We start from the raw sequence: 8,054 nt of genomic DNA on the forward strand, positions 1-8,054 counted from the left end.
CACCGGTGGTTTCCCCGTCGCGGGTCTAGACGAGCTGAAGTCGGCGAGTACCAGTCGGCCGGACGCCAGCGTCCCGGCAGCGAATTCGCGGTGACCTACGAGGCGAAATACGCCGCCGACGCCAGCGTGAGTGGGGGCGCGCCCAAACATTTTGGGTCGCTCGAATTACAACACCCCACCCAGCCGACAGCCGACGAGCTGGAATCCTCAGTTCGACCTTCGAGTTTCCACCGTTTGGCTCTTCGCGGTTTCACGTGCTCTTGAACTCTCTTCAAGTTTCTTTTCAGCTTTCCCCTCCACGGTACTTGTTAAGCTATCGGTCTCGTGGTCATATTTAGCCTTAGATGGAGTTTACCACCTGCTTTGGGCACTGCACTTTCAAGCAACCCGACTCTACAGAGAGGCCCTTTCCGACCGTCCCACATCTGTGCCCTCACGGTATATACATCACGGGCCTGTCACCCCTCCAGGGGCAGTGGCCGCTTTCAAGCTTGGCTTAGACGGTATGGGACGGCGTGCTGGACCCTCTGAAACGCAACACCCCTCGTGCCCGAAGACATCGAGGTTATGCGCTGGGCTTTTCCCGGTTCAGTCGCCCTTACTAAGGGAATCCCTGTTGGTTTCTTTTCCTCCGCTTATTAATATGCTTAAATTTGGCGGGTAGCTCTCTCCTACTACGAGGTCGATCGTGGTCTCATCATCCTTAGGGGGAACAAGTTCCCCAACCACGAAGCGGAAGACGCTCTGCCACCGACTTTCTTCACCACCGACATTACCAGGCAGGAAGGTTTGAGGGGCTTGTCGCGGGGGTACCAGCGGCCATGGCGCCGGCACTCCCACCCCTGACTCCGTTCCTTCTCATTGAGTGGTAAATAGCCAATAGGAAAAGTGTTCCAGCAGAACATCTCTCGCAGAGTCATATACACACACAGTTTTAATGCATATACGCTCGTCTTCCGCCCTTACTCGGCCGCACCTTTGCCGCTTAAACTTTGACCTCTTTCCCCGTTCCCGCATGCCACAGCAGTGGCACTTGTTTATCCGGAGAAAGAGAGCGAGAGTCGCAGTATTAATTGGCGTGAGCGGCCTTTCCGGCTGCAGAACTAGTGCTCTATCCCGGCGAGCGCCGTTATGAGGCGCAACACCGTCTTTAACGCGTTTAGAGAGAACTCCCCCTGCCTCCCTCCCAGTCATGAGATAGACGTGGACTCGTGGCGAACTCTCAAAGAGAACGCCCACACCGCGTCTGACCGTGGGAGAGGGTGGAGGAGCGCGTGAGGAAGAGCACGGCGTCACCCAAGCATTCTCATCTCTCTGCCTGCACCACTACATGGTAGACTGCGGGCCCAGGCGCACTCATCAATTTAGGTTCCACTGCAATGCATGCCAAGCACTCTTTTCGAGGTGATAGACGAAATTCCGGCGGGGCTTACTTAAAAGATATCCGACCCGTTTTCGTTTCCTCTTCGTGGGATGGAGTGCCTCTTAGAACATGTGCAGCATCAGCCATGAGCGGCCGACGGCCATTCGTGTCTCTGTGGACAGCAGGCAAAAGAGCGCCGCCTCCAGTTATTTGCGAGGGCGACAACACCAGCCAAACCTGTTGTAGTTGAATATTGGTGCGCCAGTCCAGACTTGCTAATCGGTGACTTGCTTGTTTTTAAGAGACGCGCCCTCGCTTGAAAGGCGATTAAGCAAAATGGAAGCTTCGGTTGGGAGTTACCCTGCGTGTCGGGGAGACAGTCAGCAGGCGCGACTGCAGCAACGATGGATGTATATTCCGACCCTCGTGAAAGAGTGGCGGCGACAAGCTCCATATGGCTGCCCGCGCCGCAATATCGTTCAACTTGTCGTGTATCTGGTATTCTTCGCGATTCACATATACCGACCGCCCAGTTTTGCTGCGGTCTTCATCGACTTCCCTGGTAGTGATCCCCGTTAAGAGTTGTGTATTTGCCATTTGGTCTTTTTGCGACTAACCATCACAGGTCGAGTCTCAATGAAAGGGTTTGACAGACATAGCCCAAGTTTGTGGTTTGGGTTTGGCCGGACGGCTTGTTGTTGTTTTTGACACTTGAATTTCACTCTTTTTGGGTCAAGAGGCTTATTCGCCGGTAGTAAGGAACGGACGGGCAGCCGTCCAAAGCCCCGTCCGTCCTCCTCCTCCGGTCTTCGCGCTCTCGCCCGAGTGTGGTCCACCTACAGCGTGGTGGTACCTATTTTTGGTGCGGGGGCCGGGATTGTCCTATTTCGCTGCTGGAGTTGCCAGAGCAGAGCCCGAGACCGCCCAAATCAGGAGAGTAGTAGTAGTTTTAAGAGCGCCCCGTTCTCTTTCTCTCTGTTAATGATCCTTCCGCAGGTTCACCTACGGAAACCTTGTTACGACTTTTACTTCCTCTAAATGATCAAGTTTGGACATCTTTCCGTCAGCTCGAGGCGACGACCCCAGAAAACCCTCGCGGGCAACGGGGCCGACAATCCAAGAGCGCCAGTCCGAAGGCCTCACTAAATCATTCAATCGGTAGTAGCGACGGGCGGTGTGTACAAAGGGCAGGGGCGTAGTCAGCGCAAGCTGATGACTTGTGGGAATTCCTCGTTCATGGAAACAATTGCAAGCCCCAATCCCTATCAAGAAAGGCTTTGAACGGGTTACCCGCTCCTCTCGGAGGGGAAAACTCGTTGATCCCTTCAGTGTAGCAGCGTGCGGCCCAGAACATCTAAGGGCATCACAGACCTGTTATTGCTCAATCTCGTGCGGCTAGAATTGCCGCTTATCCCTCTAAGAAGAAGTTGCGAACTGGACACCATTTTCTGGAGATCCGTCGACTACTTAGTAGGCCAGAGTCTCGTTCGTTATCGGAATTAACCAGACAAATCGCTCCACCAACTAAGAACGGCCATGCACCACCACCCACGAATCGAGAAAGAGCTCAATCTGTCAATCCTTCCGTGTCTGGGCCTGGTGAGGTTTCCCGTGTTGAGTCAAATTAAGCCGCAGGCTCCACTCCTGGTGGTGCCCTTCCGTCAATTCCTTTAAGTTTCAGCTTTGCAACCATACTTCCCCGGAACCCAAAGACTTTGGTTTCCGAAGCTGCCCGCCGGGTCATGGGAATAACGCCGGCGGATCGCTTTGGCATCGTTTATGGTTAGAACTAGGGCGGTATCTGATCGCCTTCGAACCTCTAACTTTCGTTCTTGATTAATGAAAACATCCTTGGCAAATGCTTTCAGTAGTTCGTCTTGCGACGGTCCAAGAATTTCACCTCTAGCGTGCAATACGAATGCCCCCGCCTGTTCCGATTAGTCATTACCTCTGGTTCCGAAAACCAACAAAATAGAACCGAGGTCCTATTCCATTATTCCATGCATCACCATTCGGCCATTCAAATAGCCTGCTCTGAGCACTCTAATTTTTTCAAAGTAAACTCTCCGGCCACTCGGGACACTCGACAAAGAGCATCCCGTGCGAGAGCGGCGGCTGTTCGGAGCGTGACAGTAAACACCGGGCGGTGCACGTCAGTCGGAACTGAGATCCAACTACGAGCTTTTTAACCGCAACAACTTTAATATACGCTATTGGAGCTGGAATTAACCGCGGCTGCTGGCACCAGACTTGCCCTCCAATGGATACTCGTTAAAGGATTTAAAGTGTACTCATTCCGATTGCGAGGCCTCGGATGAGACTCACATCGTTATTTTTCGTCACTACCTCCCCGTGCCGGGAGTGGGTAATTTGCGTGCCTGCTGCCTTCCTTAGATGTGGTAGCCGTTTCTCAGGCTCCCTCTCCGGAATCGAACCCTGATTCCCCGTTACCCGTTATAGCCATTGTAGGCGCATAACCTACAATCGAAAGCTGATAAGGCAGACACTTGAAAGAAGCGGCGCCGGTGCGGAGACCGTGCGCTCAGCCCGAAGTTATTCAGATTCACCACAGGTGGGTTACGGACCGGGGCCCGACCAGTTTTGAACTAATAAAAGCGCTCTTCCCTTGCGGTCAGAGACCAATTGCATGTATTAGCTCTAGAATTGCCACAGTTATCCAAGTAAGTGGGTTTACAGATCCAATGAAACATAGCTGATTTAATGAGCCATTCGCGGTTTCGCCTTAAATCGGCTTGTACTTACACATGCATGGCTTAATCTTTGAGACAAGCATATGACTACTGGCAGGATCAACCAGGTAGCTGCTGCTGTTGGCGGCGCCTATCACGGCGGCCAAAATAGTGAGATTGAGAGAGAGGCAGAAGACATTGGGCGAGGGACCGCACGTTGGCCTTAGAGAAATAGCAAACCAGATGATCAGATCTAACTGCACCTTCTCTTGCTATCCTCGGCGCCGGCAGCGCCACCGTGTGTGCCAATCTCCTCCCTTATCCGCTCCTCTTTGCCCCAGCTCCAGCGAGGCAGCCGACATTGGGCGAGGGACCGCACGTTGGCGAATCTCCTCCCTTATCCGCTCCTCTTCTCATTGCCCCAGCGAGGCAGAAGACATTGGGCGAGGGACCGCACGTTGGCCTTAGAGAAATAGCAAACCAGATGATCAGATCAAACTGCACCTTCTCTCGCTATCCTCGGCGCCGGCAGCGCCACCGTGTGTGCCAATCTCCTCCCTTATCCTCTCCTCTTCTCTTTGCCCCAGCGAGGCAGCCGACATTGGGCGAGGGACCGCACGTTGGCCTTAGAGAAATAGCAAACCAGATGATCAGATCAAACTGCACCTTCTCTTGCTATCCTCGGCGCCGGCAGCGCCACCGTGTGTGCCAATCTCCTCCCTTATCCGCTCCTCTCCTCTTTACCCAGCTCCAGCGAGGCAGCCGACATTGGGCGAGGGACCGCACGTTGGCCAATCTCCTCCCTTATCCGCTCCTCTTCTCTTCTCTTTGCCCCAGCGAGGCATAAGACATTGGGCGAGGGACCGCACATTGGCCCATCTCCTCCTCTCTCTCTTTCTCTTACTGTTTGTGGGGACGTGGGCTCATGAGCGCCATCGTCGCCCAATATTGGTTAGGTTGTGTATTTCACGGGTGGGAACCGCCATCATCGTTGTTAGGTGATGGGGTAACCCAACGTGTGCTTTGACGAGTTTTGGCTGCTAAACTCTCTTTTTAGTATACTCGGCTCCCAGACTGCGCCCTGGTCGTGTTGAACCATGAGCGTTGTCTATGCACATTTAGGGTAGCCGTTTGCGCGTGGAATAGTGCAATGAATCTCGGTCAAGAGACGGTTGGGCGCTGCATTGAAGGCCGGCACAGACGCGAAGACGGGGTGATCAGCCAACGCAAGTCCGCTAAGTTGGGCAGACAGCAAGGCGAAGGGGAGCCCCGTTCCGGACTGAAAGGCCGCAGCATATGCTGTGACGGAAACTAGTAGGGTGGCGACGTGTGCGCCGAGAGAGAGAGAGAGAGAGACGGAGTAAATAATGTCCAAACGGAAGAGAGACCTGGCAAGTGTAATTGATAGAGCGCGAGCCTACTCGCCATAAGCCCGCTCCACTGCCATTCCTCTGATCCAATGAGACTAAAATCTCTCTCTCTCTCTCCTTCTGCTCCAGCCATTGCAGGGCAGGGAAGCGACGGCAATTTTGGTTGTTGTTTTTGAATGCCGCGCTTTGCTTCGCAGAGGCGACGAAGCGCTCCGCTGGGGGGCGGAAGATATTTCACACCGAATATGTGTGTGAAGGCACCCTCTCCCCTTAATATAGTGAAATAGTGCAATCCAGCATACAAGGTCGGACGATAGGACATTCACCGTACCGCACCTCGAGAGTGGATGTTGGGTAAGGTTAAAACCGGACTGTTCGCAGACAGCCGAATAACCCGGTTCCGGACTAATTGGTGGATGCAACATCATGATGATGCTGCTGCTGCTGTCGCGGAAACCGCAGTGGCGACGTGAGAGAGGAATAATGTTCAATAGGGAGAGCGACCTGGCTAGTGTAATTGATAGATCGCGAGCCTACTCGCCATTAGCCCGCTCCACTGCCATTCCTCTGACCCAATGAGACTATTCTCTCTCTCGCTCTCCTTCTGCTCCAGCCATTGCAGGGCAGGGAGAGGAAATCAACGGCAATTTTGGTTGTTGTTTTTGAATGCCGCGTTTTGCTTCGCAGAGGCGCCGAAGCGCTCCGCTGGGGGGCGGAAGATATTTCACATCGAATATGTGTGTGAAGGCACCCTCTCCCCTTAATAGTGAAATGAGTGCAATCCAGCATACAAGAAGCGGACGATAGGTTTTGATCACCGTACCCGCACCTCGAGTGGAAGTTGTTTGATCGTTTTGTTAGGCAGGTTAAACCTGACTGTTAGCGAACAGCCGAATAACCCGGTTCCGGACTTACAATAGACGCAACATCATGATGCTGCTGCTGTCATGGCGGAAACCGTGGTGGCGACGTGCGCGCCGAGAGAGTAATAATGTTCAATTGGGGAGACAGACCTGGCTAAGTGGAAATTCATAGATCGCGTCACTACCCATTCCTGCGACCCCATGAGACTATTTCTCTCTCTCTTCTTCTGCTGCTGCTGCTGCTCCATACCATTACCCAGGGCAAGGAAGGAAAACGACAGCTTTGGTTGTTGTTTTGAATGCAGCTTTGCCCATGAAGGCGCGAAGCGGCGCTCCGCTGGGGGCGGAAGATATTCCACACGAATAGGTGTGTGGTACCCTCTCCCCTTAATATAGTGAAATGGTGCAATCCAGCATACAAGAGCGGACGATAGGACAGTCGTGTACCGCACCTCGAGTGGAAGTTGTTTGATGGTTTGTTAGGCAAGGTTAAAACCCGACTGTTCGCGAACAGCCGAATAACCCGGTTCCGGACTTACAATAGACGCAACATCATGATGCTGCTGCTGTCGCCCAGAAACCGTGGTGGCGACGTGTGCGCCGAGAGAGTAATAATGTTCAATTGGGAGACAGACCTGGCTAGTGAAATTCATAGATCGCGCTCCACTGCCATTCCTCTGACCCCATGAGACTATTTTCTCTCTCTCTTCTTCTGCTGCTGCTGCTGCTCAGCCATTGCAGGGCAGGGAAGGGAAAGCGACAGCAACTTTGGTTGTTATTTTTGAATGCCGCGCTTTGCTTCGCAGAGGCGCCGAAGCGCTCCGCTGGGGGGCGGAAGATATTCCACACCGAATAGGTGTGTGAAAGCACCCTCTCCCCTTAATATAGTGAAATAGTGCAATCCAGCATACAAGGGCGGACGATAGGACAGTCACCGTACCGCACCTCGAGAGTGGAGGTTGTTTGATCGTTTGTTAGGCAAGTTTAAAACCTGACTGTTCGCGAACAGCCGAATAACCCGGTTCCGGACTTACAATAGACGCAACATCATGATGCTGCTGCTGTCGCGGAAACCGTGGTGGCGACGTGTGCGCCGAGAGAATAATTGTTCAATTGGGAGACAGACCTGCCTAGTGAAATTCATAGATCGCGCTCCACTGCCATTCCTCTGACCCCATGAGACTATTTTCTCTCTCTCTTCTTCTGCTGCTGCTCCAGCCATTGCAGGGCAGGGAAGGGAAAGCGACGGCAATTTTGGTTGTTGTTTTTGAATGCCGCGCTTTGCTTCGCAGAGGCGCCGAAGCGCTCCGCTGGGGGGCGGAAGATATTTCACACCGAATATGTGTGCGAAGGCACCCTCTCCCCTTAATATAGTGAAATAGTGCAATCGAACATATAAGGGCGGACGTTTTCATCACCGTCTCCCACTCGGTGTGTGTGCAGATTCTCGGATCATTTTGTAAAGTATGCTCGACCCCCGATTGGCTTTGACGGTCTCCCATTCGGGTGTGCAAGTTTCTGTAGTATGCTATTAAATCGACCCCCGATTGACTTTGACTGTCTCCCATTCGGGTGTGCAAGTTTCTGTAGTATGCTATCAAATCGACCCCCGATTGACTTTGACGGTCTCCCATTCGGGTGTGCAAGTTTCTGTAGTATGCTATTAAATCGACCCCCGATTGACTTTGACGGTCTCCCATTCGGGTGTGCAAGTTTCTGTAGTATGCTATTAAATCGACCCCCGATTGACTTTCACTGTCTCCCATTC

General features: G+C 53.0%; 1 non-coding gene across 1 annotated transcript in view; it reads right to left on the minus strand.

The window, feature by feature from the left end:
* Nucleotides 1-685, minus strand: part of LOC121868938 — a 4,214-nt gene extending 3,529 nt beyond the window's left edge. Inside the window, exon 1 of the ribosomal RNA XR_006089485.1 lies at nt 1-685. This exon is cut by the window's left edge and continues 3,529 nt beyond it. This is a non-coding gene — a ribosomal RNA (large subunit ribosomal RNA).
* Between the last annotated feature and the right edge of the window lie 7,369 nt (nt 686-8,054).

This window comes from Homarus americanus, unplaced genomic scaffold (assembly GCF_018991925.1).
Source record: "Homarus americanus isolate GMGI-L3 unplaced genomic scaffold, GMGI_Hamer_2.0 scaffold50077, whole genome shotgun sequence".
Classification (NCBI taxonomy): domain Eukaryota; kingdom Metazoa; phylum Arthropoda; class Malacostraca; order Decapoda; family Nephropidae; genus Homarus; species Homarus americanus.